Raw genomic sequence first — 20,458 nt, forward strand, 5'->3', positions numbered from 1 at the left:
CAGTCTGTCGAGGAGATCTTCCCATGCAGCTACTGCCAGAGGTCCGTGGGCAGATCACAAACGCACACACCCTGCCAGTTGAGGACCTAATCAGGTTGCGCAGCAGCGACAGACTTCTACGAAGGCAGCCAAGCCGGCGCCCATGCCAGCACACTCCACCAACTGCCTCCTGCCGGAGGACCCCACCACGGAGCCCGCCAACTCCATTGAGCAGAAAAGGTCGTCCCACCAGAACAGGAAGAGCCTGGTCTATGCTACTTCCACCAGAGATTCGGGAGAGCCACCCAGAGGTGCAAAGCCCTGCCCTTTCTTCCCTTCAAAAACGGAGGAGGCGGCAGCCAACCCCAAAGACCGGCATGGCAGCAACAACAAAAATGCCCAGGGGCCCCTTACCATTAGGGTTCTACATCACGATGCGATCTCCAGCAGGATGATGTTGGTCTACACTGGAGCCATGCGCTCGGTGTTTCCACCTTCAGGAGAGGACCTTAGTGACATCCGCCGGACCTCGACTACCTGCCTGACGGCCGCAAACAGGTCCCCATCCTCTCCTGTGGCACCAAGCTCCTGTTGATCTCCATCCTGGCTGGAGGTACAGCTGGGAATTCATCATCGCGGATGTCAGGACTCCACTCCTGGGCGCGGACTTCCTTGCCCACTTCAGTCTGGCAGTCGACGTCAGCCGCAAACACCGGCTAGACACCCAGTCCTGCCAGTCCTGCCCTTGTCGCCAGGCCCCAGGAGCCCGCCATCTATTCCATTGTGCCCCATCAGTATGGATCCCTCCTGAAGGAGTTCCTGGAGGTCTTCAAACCTGAGCTCCGCTAGATGCCCGGGACTCCTGCCAAACACGGGATATACCACTATACCAAGACGAAGGGGTCCCCGACGCATGCGAAGTTCCGACGGCTTCCCCCACAGTGCCTTCAGGAGGCCAAAAAGGCCTTCACAGAGATGGAAAGGATGGGCATATGCAAAAAGGCTCTCAGTCCGTGAGCTTCCCCTCTTCACATGATGCAGAAAGCAGGCGGCACCTGGAGGCCCTGTGGTGACTACAGGTGGCTGAACCTGGCAACAGAGCCAGACCACTACCCCCTGCCGAACATGCAGGACCTGACAGCCTCTTTCCACAGGGCCAGGATATTCTTCAAAATGGACCTACTAAATTCTTATTTTCAGATCCCAGTAGCTCCAGAGGACATCCCCAAGACCACCATCGTCACACCCTTCGGTCGTACATCTTTGCTTTCACCTTTGGCCTAGGGAATGTGGGTGAGACCTTCCAGAGGTTGATGGACAGCATCCTGGGGACCTGGACTTCTGCGTCTGCTACGTTGACGATATCCTAATCTTTTTCAGATCTCGGAGGAACACCTGCGACACATCCGGAAGGTCCTGCACTGCCTGCAGGAGAGTGGCCTTGTCGTCAGGTTTGACAAATGCACCTTGGCGTCGAGAAGGTGGAGTTCCTGGGCCACCAGATATCCCCAGAGGGCGTCCGCCCGATGTTGTCCGGCTGTCAAGAAGTTCCCCACCCCTACCTCCATCAGGGCAGTACAAGAATTCCTCGTGATGGTCAGCTACTACAGAAGATTCATCCCAGGGATTGCTCACACCATGGGCCCCCTGACGGAGGTCCTGAAGGGACGTCCAATGACCTTAGTGTGGGGCCCTGACCAGCAGAAGCCTTTCCTCCTGATGAAGGCCTCCTCGCCAAAGCAACATCTTTGGCCCACCAGGACCCCAACCTCCACTCCAGCTGATGGCGGACGCCAGCAACGTAAGCCCATGGAGCAGTTCTTTAACAGGTCATCAGGGGACCCCTCAGCCCATTGCCTTCTTCAGTAGGAGGCTAAACCCCGCCAAGTCCCGCTACAGCACCTTCGACCCAGAACTCCTCGCAGCATACCAGGCAGTACGGCACTTCAAGTTTCTCCTGGAGGGGACACCCTTCACAATATGGACCGACCACCAGCCAATGGTCCACACCTTCACGAAGCTAGGCAATGCATGGTCCTCTAGGCAGCAGCGGCACTTCGCAGTCATCACGGAGTTCACCTGCACCATCAAATGCCTCCCTGGCAGGAAGAACCCGGTAGCCGGCCCCCTCTCAAGGATTGAGATCAACTCAATACAGCTCGGGATCGATTACGAGGACCTCGCCCGTGAACAAGCTGTTGACCCTGAGACCCTAGCCTACCGTACAGCCGTCACGTCACTGAAGTGGAAGGACGTGCCATTCGGCTCAGGAGGATCAAAATTACTGAGGATATCAGTACCGGAAGCCCCCCGCCCCCTGTTGCCCACCTCCAGACGTCAGCTGGTTTTCAACATCATCCACAGCCTATCCCACCCTCCAGAAGGACAACAGCCGGACTGCTGACAGAGAAGTTTGTCTGGCACGGCATATGGAAAGATGCGATGGGCTGGACTAGACAATGTATGCAGTGTCAGACAAGTAAAGTGGGGTGGTACACTGAATCGGGAGGGCGAATTCCCCAGCCAAAGAGAAGTTGACGAGTAGGACCTCTTTCCCCATCAGGAGGAGCCAGATACCTACTGACAGTCGTTGACCGCTTCCACCAGGTGGCCACTCCCAAATTGGGAGGGCTGCCAAGTAAGCAACGCCCACCGGACGCCCCCGAACAAGACTCTCTGAGAGGCTCTGATCTCCAGCTGGGGCAGGAATCTCTGCCGCAGCCAAATTCAAGTCATCCGCGAGGTATTGTACCTCCGGACCACTTGTCAGGCATGCTTGACCCTCAACTGCTGCCAGTGCCACTTGCGAGCACTGAGCAGTGCCACGCTCCGTCCGGCAAGGACGTTAAGCCATCATTTGAAAAGGACCCTGTGCCGGGTCTAAATCATGAGGTGGATCCTCCTCCTCCGGGAGATTCAGGATTCCTCACACCATTAATCATCGCGACAGGAGAGCCTCTGGCACCCGACACTTCTTCTTCACCAAATCTGTCCCCAGAGGATGAATCCCTGGAGGATCAAACTGTTACACCTTCTCTAGGAGACCAGGAATTGGCCTCCTCGGACACAGAGGTCGAGATCACTCTCCTCCAGTTGTCACAGCAGCCGGAGTAGGGAGCCCTCCTGTAGCTTCTGAAGTTACCCCTGACTTCATGCCCGTTAGCCCTTCTGGCTTTTCCCCAGAGTCGGTGCCCTCATCACCTCCGAGGTCTGACACAGATAGGCCTTGGAGGAACCCGAAGAAGAAGAAGAAGAGGCAGAAGAGAGCCCAGTAGTTGCCGAGCCGTGAGCTCATCCTGGCACTAGTGCCCTCTCGGCACAGTGCCCTACCATCTTAGAGTGATCATGGCCCCTTGCCCAGAGGAGGTAGCCAGTGTGATCTCTTACTCATACATAGCCTAGACCAGATTAAGTACTGTACATCAGACTAGTAACCTTGTCCCTTCCCCTTACCATCGACCACAGTAATCACGTGAGTAGTGTAACTAAAATCAGAAAATCTATCCCATTGTGAAAAGAGCCACTATGCTTATGACAAGCGTGGCCTAAGACCTCAGTGAGGCAAACATTCATCATATGAGGGAAACCTCATGTATTAACTAGTAATTACTAATTGTACTGAACACAGACCTTATAATTTAGTTAGGACATTATCTCTTACGTTGGTGCTACGGTCGGGTTATGATAGGGTTAGGCTAGGGAATACTATAGAATGTACCACTAGGCTAGGTCTAAAACATCACGATTGTAGGAGGTAGCATGTAATAACTGTAAGCACCTTCAAGTACAGTTAGAATTCTGTAATATAATGATCAAAGCTCATATCCTATCTAGAGTTAGGTAGATCCATGGCTAGTTAGGCTGACGCTTTGTAGCATATCATTCTCTGCCGGAGTCTGATTATATCACAGCAATGGTAGGAATTTTGTTAGTTTAATAATTTCCTGAAGGGGGTATGGATGGGCTCAGAGTAGTCATGCCTTGAAGAAATTGTGTTAGTGATTCATTACCATGAGCCTGGTCTGGAGGACTTTTATAGACACTTGTATTGAGTCATTCTAAAGGGATATTTGTCCAAAGCCTTATATCACAAAACGTGTATCCTTTGAAGAGTTGAGAACTCTGCTTGTTGAATTTCAAGCTCAGTAAGTCCGCGACCATGACTTATCTCTCCACTCTGATCGAGATTGTGAGCTTTGACTCCCTCCATGTTACTTTATGGGCAATATTTGTATTTCCCCTCCTCTTGCTAATTCAGCAACTATTATTGAATTTCATGAGTTCAAGTGATCTTTGAGAACAATATTTTTGGAATTATCATCAGTGCTAAGAAATTTGAGGAACTCTTGGAAAAGAGACTATTTGGTGTCCTTGAGAGAGAAAGACATTTTAATTCTAGTGATTATCTCTCTGCAAATGTGAAAGTTGGGGACATAGTGATGGTAGACTTAGAGAAGATCATCTGGGAAAGGCTATAGATCCCTCCTCTCATTGGAGTAAGGTTACCCAGCTGTTTCCATCGTCTGATGGTGTGATTAGGTCTGTAGAGTGAGTGAATAATAAACTATACATCAGGATCAATCACAAAGCTCGTACTTCTGGAATTACCGAGAGGGAATTTGATAGTGTCGTAACTCAGGAGCCAGATGAGTGTGCCTCTGAGTGGTACTAGTTCCTCGACGCGTGCAACGGCAATCGCTGTGATCAAGAGAGAAAGGATTTAATTTCTATGGATGTACTCTAAAATGTATATTTGATTTAAATTTTTGATGTGTTAAGATGGTGCATGCATAGCGTTATTCAATTGAATTCGCTCCTGGGTGCAGTTGTGATTACTTCTAATTATGATTCTTTCTTGGGGGAGAATGTCAAAAATTGCCATTTATTCCCCTTGAATAAAATTTCCTAGTTTTCTTGAATACTTATTTTTGATGTATTTCCCAGTTTCTATGAAAAATTACGTTGATGTGATTGTTTTGCTCCACAGAAGAAGTTTTTTATTATATTAACTATAGCAATGAGTTTGTATAAATTAGTACATTAATATTTAAAGTAGTAAAAACACCTTTTCGCAAAAAATTTTATCCATCTCTATAAAATTAAATGACGTCTGATTGCAGTGTTGTCAAACTTCTTCCTGTGGAGAATATATGTGTTATTTTCTTGTTGTAAGGGCACATGCCAGTAGTTTAAGCTTGCCTTCTGGACGAAACCCCTTTTTTTTTGTATGTTGGGTTACGATTAAATTACTTTAATGTTTGTGTTTTAGTTGATGCTTTGTTACGTAACCCTGTAGTTTTGTAGATGTGACAACTGTGCCATCCAATATACTCCTCAGAGTTTTCTTCAGGGTGGGAACATGAGCTCGGCCTGTTTCGCAGCATACTCCCAGAAGGCAAGTTAGAAAGTACTCGTAAAATCCAGCCCCATCACCTCGTGAACGTCGTCACCATTTATTATTCTTCATAAAATATTCTGAAATCCCTTTTTTGACCATTTATGTTTTCCTCATCAGCAGCGAAGTAACATAACGTTTGTCAATTTGCAGTAATATGTTAATGTTTTCTTGCTTCTTAATGTAACTTGGATGATTGTTGTGTCCTTTAAATATTAAATATGTGTTAAACTTTTTAATGCGTATTTGTGAACCGTGTGTACATCTACACCCAAAAAAATTGGTGCAGGAAATATAGTTGATTGTTTCTCAACTGCACTTTGTTGGGGGAAAAGAATATAATGTTTCTTATTCTCATAATTTTGTTCGATAAGTTAGTAAACTCCTCGAAGCCTGTAACTGGTCTCATTCAAAGCTGGGGCAGGAGGCTTAGTTGAATGAAATCATTACCGAATGTGGGCCTAAAACTTTAAAGTTTCACCACACTGCCCATAAGGACTCAGACTCCTTCAGGGAATGCTTCCTAGTGCCTAGTGCTGACCTTTACGGCTTTACTCAACCACAGTACCTCATTAAGTGCCACTCACTGGTGCCAATAATTTAAAGAGAAGTGGGATGCTTTCAGTTACAAGAGGAAGTTTACCCCTGGCCAGAGGCCTCAGCCCAAGTCTGCCAGGTTCTAAGCTGACATCCACACCGTCAGCTGGACCTCTCCCAACTCCTGTGTGCGGATGCCTCCTCCTCCTTACCCGGCCCCTCTCCTGCCTACAACCCTTTCTATGAACCAGGGTGGGGCCAACACTCAGACCTACCACTCTGGACAGAACTTTCCCCAGAGAGGTGGTCACCGAGGCAGTAAAGGCCGAGGTGCCGGCAACAAACTTCGAGGACATCACCAAGGTAAACGCAGAGGCAGAGGAGCTGGACAAGGCAAACAATGAGACCCTTCTGGTAGGGGGTCGCCCTGGTCTGCCTCAGCTTGTCAGTGAACCTTAAAAGCGACTGAGCATTCAGTGTAGTGTCAGGTCTTGGATGAAATGGAAGTCTCCACCTCCTCCCCCCAAGGGGTTCTTCCAGGACTCGACACCTTTCCTGGAAGAGTATGTTCAGGACCTCTTGGCCAAACGAGTCATCCGCCCAGCCAAGTCCCTGCGATTTCAAGGCCGTCTCTTCTGTGTTCCCAAGAAAGGCTCAGACAAGAAGAGGGTCATTCTGGATCTGTCGAAGCTCAACTACTTCATTCAGTGCGACAGGTTCCAGATGCTAAGTATTTCGCAAATATGAACCCTACTACCCCTTGGAGCATACACTATCTCCATAGATCTTACCGATGCTTACTGGCATCTGCCCATTCGTGCGCTTCACTACCTTGGTTTCAGACTCAGAGGCAAGGCTTGTATTCAGAGCTATGCCGCCGGGCTCAATATAGCTCCGCGGATCTTTACCAAACTAGCCGGATACCATCATGCAGGTCCCTATGGTCGGGGAATTCGGTGGCAGCCTATCTGGACGACTGGATGATGGGTCCAGCCAGGAAGGTGATCTCCAGATGGCCAGGACATGGCCTTTCTCAGTCTGGGATTTCAAATGAACTTCAAGAAATCTCGTCTGACTCCGTCCCTATCCTTTCAGTGGCTTGGCCTAGACTGGAACTTGGTAGACCACCGTCTGTCTCTCCCCCCGTCCAAGCGTTGGGAAATAACAAAGACAGTCCGTCAGTTCTTGAAACAGAAGGTGACTACCAGACGAATGCAAGAGAGAGTGCTAGGCTCCCTCCAGTTCACCTAAATCATGGACCCCTTGCTCAAAGCCAGACCCAAAGACATCAATCAAGTCTGGCGTCACAGAGCCACCAAACGCTTAAGAGATCGGCGCGCAGTCACACCCGACTTGTTGTGCAAACAATTGAGATCCTGGACCTCATCCCGAAGCCTCTCAAGTCGATCCCTCTAGTTTTCATCCCTCCCCGTCGGTGGTCATCCCTGCAGACGCATCCTTAGCCAGGTTAGAGGGGGCCTCCCACCCAACAAGTGCAGAAATTTGTCGACAAAGTTTCAGAGCTTCCATATCAACATCTTGGAGGCGATGGCCATTTTCTATCCCTAAAGCGTGAAACCCAGAGAAGCTCATCCGTCTGTTTGGTGCTGGACAGCAATGTCATAAGTAGACTGCATCAACCGCGGGGGCTCCAGATCATGTAATCAATCATGTCATGATAGCCATCTTCTCTCCACTGTGTTGCAGGAAGTGGCATCTCTCTGCAACTCATCTAGCAGGGGTCAAGAACGTGATAGCAGACTCTCTGTCGAGAGCAGCACCCCTCGAATCGGAATGGGCTCTACACAATGCGTCATTCTCTTTCATGCTGGACAAAGTCCCAGATCTCCAGGTGGATCTGTTTGCAACAACAAACAACCACAAGCTTCCCCGATACGTCTCCCTGGTCCTAGACCCTTGGGCTGTGGGGATGGACGTGATGACTCTTGACTGGAATCAGCTGGGACAGGTTACCGGTTTCCTCAAGTCAGCCTTCTTCTCAAAGGTACTTCACAGCTCTGGTCCTTCGAGCGTAGCTGCATCATAGCCCGAAGTGGCTGAAGAGCAACTGGTTTCCTCTGACACTGGAACTCCCGGCTATAATGCGAGATCACTCCAGCTCCAATTCTCACTCAGGAAGTCCAGAAAGAAAATTGTCCTCGCTTCATCCTGGTTAACGAAACAATCTTCATTTGATGATTTTCTTGAATTAGCAGTCCACAGGTAACCGGCATCCAGAAGCTAGCATAGACTTCTGAGTCCTACAAGGCGAGGAGGCACTAAGAATCAATATAATTCTTCCTGGAAGAAGTTTTCGTCCTTCGTCCGCCGACAAAATCCATCTGCCCTCCCTTCAGTTTTCTTCTGCCATCTCCCTTCTTCGTCTGCATGACCAAGGTTCAGCACCTGGTACCATCAACACCTGTAAGTCAGCCCTCAAAAGGCCGATATTCTACGGCTTCAATATTGATTTTAATGATGGCCTTCTATCTAAGGTCTCGAAGGCCTGCGCTCACCTTAATCCTGCTAAACCACCCAAGCCGATCACTTGGTCTTTGACCAGGTTCTCCAACAACCAGATATCTCATCGATGCAGTAGACCTGAGTTGTTGACAAGGAAGACCTTTGTTTCTGCTACCATGGCGGCTAATTTTCAGTTTCTGAGATAGTGGCCCGCTTTCTCGTGATCCTGGTCACGTCAGTTTCAGATTCTGGGAAGCTACCCTATCAGATCCTTCGTTCCTCCACGAAGAATGAGCTCCCCTGGCGGCTGGGGTCCCTGGCAGATCGTTGCTTCCACAAGACACCACTTTGCTGCCCTGTATCCTGTCTTCAGGCTTACCTCCAGGCCACTGCGGCTTGGAAAGGGCCAATAACGTCACTACAGGTGCCAACATCTCAAGGGCGGCATAAGATCCAAGATAACTACTTCATTGAACCAACGAACCCGGACAATTGTGCCTGCGGTCATGATTAGAAAGTTGCTTCTTCAATCAATTTCTTCAACACATGGTTCGAAGAGGACCTTACAGGCTATACAGGCTGAAGTCCCCTAAAATTCTTCAGGCACTACTGTAAGCAGATCCAGAAGTTAAAGCACCATCTTTGTTGCTTTGAGGGAAGGAGTCATTTCCCCAGTCTTAACAATACTGTCTCTCCATTCCATTTGCCATATTCTGTACTATTATCTCCTTTATATTAATAGTTTGTGTCTGCCTGGCCGGGAATTTGGTCAGTAATGGTACTTTATGTTTAAGTGATTTTTGGCTGATGGTGTTATTGTCATGGAATGTTAAATTTAATATTGAATATTGTAATAAATCATAAATAATAATTTTGGTGTTTTCTTCCTGCATGTCCTGCTGTTGTGTACCAATTAATTATCCCTATTATAATTGTATTGCTCACCACCTTGAGTGTTATCTAATTTAATGGTTAAAAGGGACCAAGTCTCCCTTCTTTACCCTCGAGACGGTCTGTCCTTCACCTCGTCTTATGCATAAGGAGCTCACTACCCACTCTTGATAGGTTCATAAACTTTCACCTTCAGCTTTACAAGGAGTTCTAGTATGAATCAACCACTCACAGACATGCATTTCATAGAGGTTATACTTGGTTGGATTGACTTTCATATCCTCCCCTGGCAGAATAGTCATTCTCAGGATGGTGTTCCCTGGTATAGTCGGTTGGTCTTCTGAGCAATGTAATTTCTCTGGTACACTTTCATCGGGACGACACAGCCCGAGCCCAAAAATGGATTTTGACGTAGGAAAAATCTGTTTTTAGGTGAGTGTGTGTCATCTGATGAACCAACCATCCAGTTGAGGCCTTCCCCCTCCCCCATTGCTCAGTGATGGATTCTCCCCAAACAACTAGTCCGGCAGGAATGACGTAGGTCCGTTGCTAGCTATGCACACTGATATCGGGAGACATAGGCGATGTAACGGCTCCCCAATATCAATCGTTACCCTTCCAGCAGACAAGGTTAAATCTATGCGAGGTGTTAAGATGGCTACTAATGGCTATGCTTGCATACATCCCTGTTACATACACGATATCCGTGTGGATCAGTCGCAGTGGGGTTGAACTCCATAGACATACATTTTTTCTCTGGTACATTTAGCAGTATTTGTACTCTAGAAAGCTGCCTAAGGGAACCTTTCATCAGGACAACACAGCTACCTCACCCAAAAATAGATTTTTCCTACGTCAAAATCCGTTAAAGGACACTTCCCCATCGTCTAACCCTTTCCTCCAGGAGCGCCCCATTAATCATGGCATACCTCCCCCACTAGCAACATGTCAACCGAGCACCAATATTTCAGGATATAGGAAGGGAGGACGGCCTCACAGGCTCGACCCTTATGAAGTTTGTAAAGGCAGATTGCCAAAGAAAGTAAAGAAGAACAGAGGCAGCGAGAAGCGAGAGAGCGAAGAGCCGAGGAGGAAGATAGCATGAAGCCGAAGAAGAAGAGAAGAGAAGAACGGAGAAGACAGCAAGAAACCGAGCAGAGGAGAGAAGAAGGAAGAGAAGAACGGAGAAGACAGCAAGAAACCGAGCAGAGGAGAGAAGAAGGAAGAGAAGAACGGAGAAGACAGCAAGAAACCGAGCAGAGGAGAGAAGAAGGAAGAGAAGAACGGAGAAGACAGCAAGAACTAAGCCCTCAAAGAAAGCGGAGAAGACTACAGCCCTCGGAAAGGAGCTCCAGAGTTGGAAGAACCAAGAAGGAAAGCGCAGAAATACAGCAGCCAACATGTCTCTAGCCCCACCCCATCTTCCTAAATGCCTCCCTATCGACAGTGTACCTCATCGGCAAATAGACTGAAGATGAGTGGAACAATAGCTCAGAGATTGAGTTCCTGCCGAGACCTATGATGTCGGCCCGGCTGAGAGGGCCTTGTGCTCGCCAAGCACCTGGACGGGAAGGCTAAAGCAGCCACCAAGCGCTGGTTGAGGATCAACGAGGGAGACATGGCTGCCGTCTGTGAGGCCATCACTAAGGCGTATGCAATTACTCCTGAGAGGTGGAGACGATGGTTCCGATGTATGGCCAAGAACGTCGGCTGGTCCTGGACAGAATGGGCCTGTCACAAGACTCAGGCTGGGACCCACTGGTTCAAATCCATGCAGTGCGACACCTTCAAGGATTTCAGCCAACCAGACCATGCTGGAGGACCTCTTCCAGTGTGTTTCAGCCCTGGCTGTGTATCTTGGTAAGCAAACAGCCAGCCACCCTCAGAAACCTGCTGCTTTGATGCCTGAGAGAGTACAATCCATCAACACCACCTTGCAATACCAGGCAAGTGCCACCTGGACACCTCTCAGGCTCAAATCGCCCATGGAACAGACCACCTAGCAAACCTCCGTGCACCATCTGTAAGAAGTACGACCATGCTGAAGCAGAGTGCCACTACAGGGAAAATAACCATCAGGGCAACAACCATCGGCAGCCTACCACTCACCACCACTCTTCCTCTCCTTCTAACTCAGCACCACAACCCATTTGTCACTGCTGGGGAGATCATCTATCAGGGGACCCTGCCAAGGCTATGAAACTAGAGCACTCTTCTCCCGGGTATTCTGGCTGCCCAAAACATGTGTGGTGGCTCCCAGGCACGTCAACCTGATCAGTGCCACCCAGCCTCCTTGGCTGAGCCACCGGAGAGAACTCACCCTGAGAGGTCTGAACTGATCCATCTCAATAGCTTCTCTGGATGGTTCCACAGCCCACCATCAGATCTCCGACCGGCCAGTGAAGAACAAAAGAGAATTTGTTTCTGGTGATAGAAATTCATTTCTCGCTTCTGTGTAGTTCGATTCACAATAGCTATAAGGTCCCGTTGCTAGGTAACCAATTGGTTCTACAACCGCTTGCAAAAATCAATCTAATCGCTGGAGCCAGTCCCTAGAGAGCTGTTAATCAGCTCAGTGGTCACCAGTTAAACTAAGATAACTACTTAAGTGCACCTGCCAACTTCTGCGACACTGGCTTGGATATTAGCCTGATCGATGTGCCACCATCAGCCAAACCTTCCATTCACCCAAGCGACGATGCAACCCGCATCCAACCACTTCCAGGCCAAATTCGTGGGCAGCACCTGAGCGGCCCCACGAAACTCCTCCTCACCATAAATGGATCATCAGTACAGCTGCAGGATCTGCAACCTGAGAGCCACTCAGAGATGGTCAAAGTGCCCCAACAAATACTAGCCACAGCAGCCATCATTTCCCACAGATCCAGAGGCCTGCCCTCTCATCCAGACAGGAATCTCAGTCCCCAAATCCTCCCAGGGGACTTTCAAAATTATTGCTCTGGGTCCCCCTTCAGCTTTGTCTGACACCAATTTGCTGCCAGTGCCACTTGCTAGCACTTTGGTCAGTGCCAAAGCTCCACCCTATCTCGGCTGGAAGCTCCATGTCAACCTTACTCCACAATGCCTGGCCTGAGTTGGTGCCAGTGCCGATCCAGAACCCGGCCGTCTCTATGGGAGATCCACCCCAACCTCACAGCCATGATCATTGCCCAGTGTGAGCCTCCTGACCCTGACATTTCTTCTTCACACTCTGCTGCCTGCCAGAATGACCCTCTGGCAGGCCTGGACACTACCTCTTTTCTGGTCGACCAGAGGAACTGTGTCCCGACCAGGGCGCGCCACCTAGTTCGTTCCCATGATGGTAGAGACCAGCCCGTAGCCACTAGAGGCTGCCCCTGATCCTGCTCCTGGCTGGCTCCTGGCCTTTCTTCGAAGTCAGTACCCCCCATCACCTCTAAGATAGCTAGCCAGACCTTGGAGGCCCCAAGAGGGCAGAAGCAATCAATTAACAAATCAGAGCCATAAGCTCTTCTTGGCTCATGCAGTTGGTACAGTGCCACTTCCATCTCAAGTGATCCTGGCACCTGTCAGAGGAGGTAGCCTGTGCGACCTCTGGTCAGCAGAAATAAACTAACAACTAACCCCCTTAATCACCCCAACACTAACATTTTCTAAATAACCTCCTTCAAACCACTCCAGACTCAAACTGATACCTTACTTAGTGTATACATGACTTACCCGCACAGGTGTCATGTTTCAGTTTGTTGCGTGTTAATCATAAGCGTTGTGCCAATCATAATTCATGTTGCGTGCCATTGGTCAGTGCCAACTCGTTTCAGTGCCAGAGCCGTAGGATAGTAGGTGAGTTGGGTATTTGTATTGTGTGAAGTCCCGGCTCAACAGGTTTTCTATGGTGAACCTCCCGTTTTCTGTTGCCTTTCCCATGAGCTTGTTACATAAATGACACATTTATCTATATAAATTGTATCTGTACTTATTCATTTGTGCCTGTTTGCATTGTACATGTAGAACATTATTGTGTCCATTCTTGTAATTTTATTTTATAATGTTATTTGTGTTTACCTGTCATATTTTGCATTGAGAACAAATGACCTCGGGTCTGCATGTCCTATGTATGTCATTGTGCCGGCGTCATACGCCCTGCTTTATAAGCGACTACTCTCAATAAAATAGCAGTACATGTCCTCCTTCCCCTTTGCTCTCCCACACGGTGACCTGGTGGTTCCGGAGCCATTAACGAACCCATACAGCGACTAGTTTTGGCTCCATGAACTACCCCATGGGCCTAATGGACTAAACACGGCACTTTAACAGAGCGTTCGGGCATAACAACTCTCGCCGGCAGATTACCGGCGTCATTAGCGGACACCGCGCTTCCAAGCGGCGTATTGACGGAAGTGCAACCCACTCCAAGTGAGTGCAGAAGCAGTATGGACACGGACGCATTCCACTCCCATAATGCCTGACCGCGGATACAGTGTCTCTCGCGCCAAAACCCACTTGCATACTCCCCGCCAAGGCTGTACGCTCCTCCACGGTACCCGCTTCGCGTGCTGCCCGTCCTGACGGACAAGACAGGTCGCCCTCGCCACGCCAGCTACACTCCTTCATGCACAGCAACCTGTCATTATGGCTCTACAGGGTTGAGGGCAGTTCGGGCTGGTGGGACTTTCTGACAGTGTTGCAGGCAGATGCCTTGATAAACGCCACTCCCGGGGAAGAGGTCTGCAGAATCGCCCGATGGTGTCTGCGCGTATCCGCCACCTACCAAAGAAGCTGAGAAACTCTCTCGTCAAGACATGCTCCCTGCCGATCTCGAGAGGGCGCCTGCACCCTTGACCTCGCCAACAACCCGCCGCAACCAGAACCTCCGGAACATAAAAATGTGATCCAGGATCTCCTCATCTACCCAGGATGGATGGCAGTGGCAGGCAGCCGGAGATAAGCCTGTCGAGAGATGGGTCTCGTCAGCTCTTCCCAGGTTCGGACCCGGATCCGCCGAACCTTGCTGCCCTGCCGCTCGGCGACCTGATCAGGACGGCACAGCATGCCCGTACCCGCAAGGCAGTAAGCAAGCATCCACGCCACGCACCCCATCAACTCCCTCCCAGCCGGGGAGCTGCGGAGGGGAGATAGCGCCCGGCGCCAGGAGCGTAATATCACCAGAAGGAACTGCAGGGCGCACACTACCACCAGCGATACGGCAAGGATGCCTGGAACTGCGACCCCTGCTCTTTGTACATCAAAAAGCGGGGCGGCGAAAGCCAACGGCACGAGCCGCCGCCGGCGGCAGGGGAACAGGGCCCAGAACCAGTAGGTTTTTACGTCCATGAAACCATCTCTGGCAGGATGATGCTGATCGACACTGGGGCTGTGCAGTCAGTCTTCCATCATCAAGAAGGACCATAGGCGCTCGGCCCGGACCCGGCTGCCTCCCTACTGACCGCAACAGGTCCCCCATCCTCTCCTATGGCACCAAGCTCCTGTCGGTCTCCATCGCCCGGCCAGAGAATTACAACTGGAACTCATAGTGGCAGACATGGGGACCACCCGGACGCGGATTTCCTCACCCACTTTGGCCTGGCAGTCGACGTCAGTCGCAAGCACCTGTTGGACACCGACTCCTGCCAGTCCCTCCCTCTGGCGATGGGCCCCACACCAGTACGCCCAGCTGCTGAAGGAGTTCCCCGACATCTTCAAGCCCAAACTGCGTCAGGTGCCCGGGGCCCCTGCCAAGCATAGAATCTACCACCATATTAAAACAGAGGGCCCCCCATCGCACGCAAAGTTTCGGAGGCTCCCCCTCAGCGACTTCAGGAGGCCAAGGACGCTTTCGCCAAGGTGGAGGCGTATGGGCATATGCAGGAGGCCTCCCGGCCCATGAGCCTCCCCTCACATGGTTAAACCAGATGGCTCCTGGAGACCCTCACGGCGACCCGGGCAGCTCAACGCCTCGCCATGAACCAGTTCACTACGCCTTTCCAAACATGCAAGATCTCATGGCCTCTTTTCACAGGGCCAAAATATTTTCTAAATTAGATCTGTTGAAGTCCTACTTTCAGGTACCAGTAGCTCCAGAGGACATCCCCAAAACCGCCATCATCATGCCCTTCAGATCCTACGTCTTTGCCTTCTCCACCTTCGGCCTGAAAAACGCAGGGGCAACCTTCCAGAGACTGATGGACAGCATCCTGGGGGACCTGAACTTCTGCGTCTGTTATGTAGATGACATTCTGATTTCTTCCAGATCCACAAAAGACACCTGCGACACATCTGGAGGTCCTGCCAGCGCCCTGCAGGAGAAACGACCTCGTCTCGTCGGGTTCGATAAGTGCACCTTCGGCGTTGAAAAAATGCGGCTTCCTGGGCCACGAGATGTCCCTGGAAACGATCCATCCACTACGCATGTCGAAGGTTGCAGCCGACTGCCAGGTTCCCCACCCTACCTCCATCAGGGTGTACAGGAATTCTCCGGGATTATCAGCTACAGGAGGTTCATCCCCGGGGTAGGGCACACCATGGCCCCCCTGACAGAGATCCTGAAGGGCCACCCGAAGACCTTAGTGTGGGGCCCTGACCAACAGCGGGCCTTCTCCCTGTATATATTCTTATACTGCTTTTTTGTATTATAAATTGCAATCATTGCGATCAATGTTTTGGTTTAGAAATTGATTACGCTGTAAGTTTATTCCATCATATTCAACTACGTTCAGAGTGCTTTTCTGGTTCTTGTTAGCATAAATGAATCTATAGACACTTTGTTTATATGGGGACAAGGTTATTTTTCATTATACAGCGTTTTCAAGTCAAAATATAACAAAACACATCGTTGTGAAATTAATTTTGCTATTTTTCCTTAACAGATGGCGCTGGCACGTTTTGGGGGAATGTTTGTTTTATGTAAAAAAATTCAAAGATTCCATTTTTGATTTCCATTTGACTTCATCATAATATATATGAGCTTTGCATTGTGACAGGGAGCCCTCCAGTGAGCAACCTCTTTGTGAAGAATTTAGTGAAGGAGCTCTCTCCGTCACTTTCCGATGCCAGAGCTGAGCTTGCTTGCCAATACATCCCATTGCCTGGAATGTATCTGGCTGATAGCTCTACAGATTGCACCACCATTTACTTGGCACTGCAAAGTCAACCAAAGCAACAGGAGGAAACAAGACCCTCTTGCTCGTTGACATATGCCACTACTGTGGTGCTGTTGCCCAACAACACTACAAAGTACCTCCAAAACCAAACCTGAAACTCTTGGAGGGCCAGAGGAAACCTGCCTTCAGTTCCTGGATGTGGGTGAGACGGTACTTATCGTCTTGGCTGCCCACCTCGAAGACAACGGTCTTACAGGTGGGCACAAATTCCAGTGGTGCATCTGAGAACAGAACCACGTTGCAAAGAGAATATGCAGGCATATTCAGAGGTTCCTGTTGATCAAGCACCAGCAAATCCTCCCTCATCCTTCTATAGAAAGGATTAAGAACTGGAAGCAGATCTCCTTCATTCTCCATGAAGAGAATTGAAGGGCTAAGATGCCCCAGAGGAGACAGCTTCTGCAGTGACGACCAAGACACCTTAGACGACTAGCTCTAGCCAATCACATGAACACAATCCAGACTGGGTGGCAGTGGTGGACTGGGAGGCAAGCGGAGTGAGCCGAGCCGGACCAGTCTTGTGTGAACGTGACCAGGGGCTGCTGAGCAGGCGGCAAGCCGACTCTTGCGAAACTGGACAGGGCAGAACTTCGTCTGTCCGTGAACTAGCACTAATTTCCGAACTCTAAACTCCTTCTAGGCTGAGGCCCCTCGAAGAAAGGTTTTGCGGAATTCTGTGTCTGCTATATTGCGTGTTCGAACCCTAAGGTTCAAAGACATGAGGATGAAACCGGGTAAGCAACCAAAGTAGCTGGTGGGCAGCATCAAGACACCTGGGTGTCTCAGCAGAGACAAGCACTTTCTCTCGCCCTGTGCCTCTAACCAGGAGAGCCCTCGATTCATAGAATTCGAGAGACCTATAAGACTCCCAAAGATCGGGAGCGGCCAAGCCTTTCGGTTCCCTAAGAAATCAAAAGAGCCGGCACAGAACCAATCTTAGACAGACTTCTAAGACTGGCAACAAGGGTGTGGCCTCTCAAGGCCGCGCTCTTGCAGCCCCCTAAACATGAGACCCTAGAGAAGAATGCGAATCAGTTCTCACACGAGGGTGGAAAAGAGCCAAAAGAGAGAAACTTAGTCTTCAAGAGTCAGTCCCTAGAAGTGCCACAGGACTCCCGAAGGAACATCTTCCTGCTTCTTCTGGTGTTCCCGAACCGACAAGATTTGAGAACCAGGCCAGGAACCCGACTGAGCACCGGTAAGCACTCAGGAGTATTTGTAGTGCTGGCAGGAAGAGCTAAGACACCTGGGTGCCTCGGCCCTTTCTCTCACTCCCATACCAGATGGGGATGCTCGATATTCCACAGAATCTCAAGCACTCAGAGGCACAAGACCGGCGCCCGAACCTCCAAGACTGGTAACAGGAGTGCAAACCGAGGTCTGCATGCCCATGGCTCAAAACACAAAACCCAGAGGTTGCAAATCAGTTCCCGAACCTGAAGGTCATAAGAGTTAACGAGAGACCCACTGCCTCATTGAAGAGCAGTCCCTAGGCGTCAAAGGGACATCAAGGGGAAAAGCAGCCTTCTCTCCCTTGGCCGACGGAGGTCTGCTCCACTGGAGAGGAAGGAAGAGGCAGCAGAAGACAAAATCGAAGATACTACCTCCACAGGGCAACTTCCTTCACCTTCTACTCCAACATCTTCTACAGGACGGGTGGACATGAAACATTGCAACCTCCAGGGCAGTTAGGCAAGATTAGACATGAAACATCGTAATCCCCTCCAAGGCAGTTGGGCAAGATCACAACAGAAGCGGCCCACAACATGATCACCAAGAAGAAGCAGGCACAGTCAGGACAGCCAATGCAGGAGCTACGGAAGTGGTTCTGGAAGGCAGGAGCTACAGCAACGGCTAGGAATGCCACATGAGCGTCACCAGCAGCGACAGGAGCGATCAAGGCGGCTGGGGCAGGAGACCAGGAGCTGCCCAGAGACAGTCGCCGAGTCAGCAGGAGCAATAACACAGGAAACACAGCAGGAGCAGATGGACCACAGATCGCCAGAGAAGTGCCATGGCATACATGAAGGCCAGCAATGACAGCGATCGATCCCATCGGAGGGAACAAAAAATCGAACGATCCCGACGACATGGATCTATACCCATTTGAACCAGGTACTGTGGTCGATCCTGAGCAACACTGAATGAATGTCGGGACTCCTTCAGGCAAAGATATCCTAACTGAGATATCCAGCCAACTACTGCTGTGGTTACCATGCTCACAGTCAAATTGAAGTAAAAAGCAAAGATGATTAGTAGAGGGAGACTCCTCTCACTCCGAGGGGAACTGCCCCCACGCAGCGAGAGGAGGTCCCTGAGAAGAGGTCGCCCAACCGCCTGCAACCCCCACCCTCGCGGTCTTCGCCTGACGAGCGAGCGAAGGGGGCGAAGGAGAGATCTCTCGAAGGAGAGATAAGGGAAGAACCTACAGGGAGGAACGAAGGGAGGAGAGGCCACCAAGGGCGCCATAGAAGCAAACTCACCAATGGCGCCAGCAACTCCAGCCCCAACTCTCCAAGTGCAGGCGGCAAAGCACCACTCAGCACAAGTAGAAAGGAAGTAGTCATGCCCTTGTACACAGAGAGCAGGAGCCCAATGGAAGGGAACGAACTTGTTACCTCCCAATCAATGAAGGGGGAGCGAAGATATTACATCCCATCTAATATATCCAAACGTACACAAGGAAACGCCTTTAGTATCTAAATAGCTACTGGAAGAGCAGCATTACCACTCAGTTATGGCCCCTAAACACGCTCTTTGGCCATCAAACACTTACACAGACACAGGGGAACGACAGCCTATGCAAGGCTATCACAAATCGTGGGTTTGTGTATTAATAAATATCAAACACACGTAATATGTACACAAAAATACAGAAAGATCCCACCGGGATAATAAAGAGCTTAATGACAGTCATGCAAAGAGATCTGAAAACATGTCTGTGACGTGTGGCGGCCGAAAGCAAACTGGAATGTTTACATCCAGATAGGCAGGTATTCCTGCTTACCTGATGGTAGTTACTGCCTAACCACCTTTTTCAAGAGTTTAACAACCGTGTCCAGCTTCGCTGTAAGTATTTTCCTGATGTAAAGGACTGATGGTTTGTATGTCGTGTCAGAACAAATACATGTTACATATGCACAAAAACCTCTCTCTCTCTCTTATCTCAGAGAGAGAGAGAGAGAGAGAGAGAGAGAGAGAGAGAGAACTCACCTTTCTGACTTGTATGCACAAAGCATCTTAGCTACAAGCTTTTTCATGGGGTATTTCCAACCCTCCCTGTCAATAGCATGTTGTCATAGAGAGAGAGAGAGAGAGAGAGAGGGGGGGGGGGAGAGTTGCTACAAGCTCTGTGACTGACTACTTCCAACTCCCCCAGCCAATAGCGTGTTGTCATGGAGCCTACATCAGAGTATTAAAAAAGTTGTAACATGCACATATGTATGCATGTGCTCATTCCTGGAGTTTGCTTCATATTTTTATGTTAATGATACAGTGATTCATATTTCATTAAAGGATATATAAAGTACAGAGAGAGAGAGAGAGAGAGAGAGAGAGAGAGAGAGAGAGAGAGAGAGAGAGAGAGAGAGAGAGAGAGAGAGAGAGAAACTGATCTTGTGTTTACATGTACAGGTATTATCCTACTTACGATGGGGTTAGGTTCCAGAAAACCCATAGTATGTTGAAAAAAATTGAATCTCGAATATAGCCTAGCTTCTACACTAGAGTATTCAGTACCAATACATATGGTATATGGCAGCCAAGCCTACACTTCAAAGTATACTGTATACATATATGGTATAGTAATTATTAATATCAGTTAGCTCTGGAGGTTCATGCAGATTGACTTAGGATAATTCACAACAAAGAGAAATTGAATAACAAATAATTATTAGGTTAGCCTACACTATGGTACATCGTATACATATACGGTAGCCTAGCCTACATTATACTGTTCTCTGTACAGTAAACCCCCACATTCAGGCGGGGATGCGTACCCCCCCCTTCGAATAGTTAAAACCTGCAAATACTTAGAACCTTTTAAAAACATTTA

Source organism: Macrobrachium rosenbergii, chromosome 7 (genome assembly GCF_040412425.1).
Source record: "Macrobrachium rosenbergii isolate ZJJX-2024 chromosome 7, ASM4041242v1, whole genome shotgun sequence".
Taxonomy (NCBI): Eukaryota; Metazoa; Arthropoda; class Malacostraca; order Decapoda; family Palaemonidae; genus Macrobrachium; species Macrobrachium rosenbergii.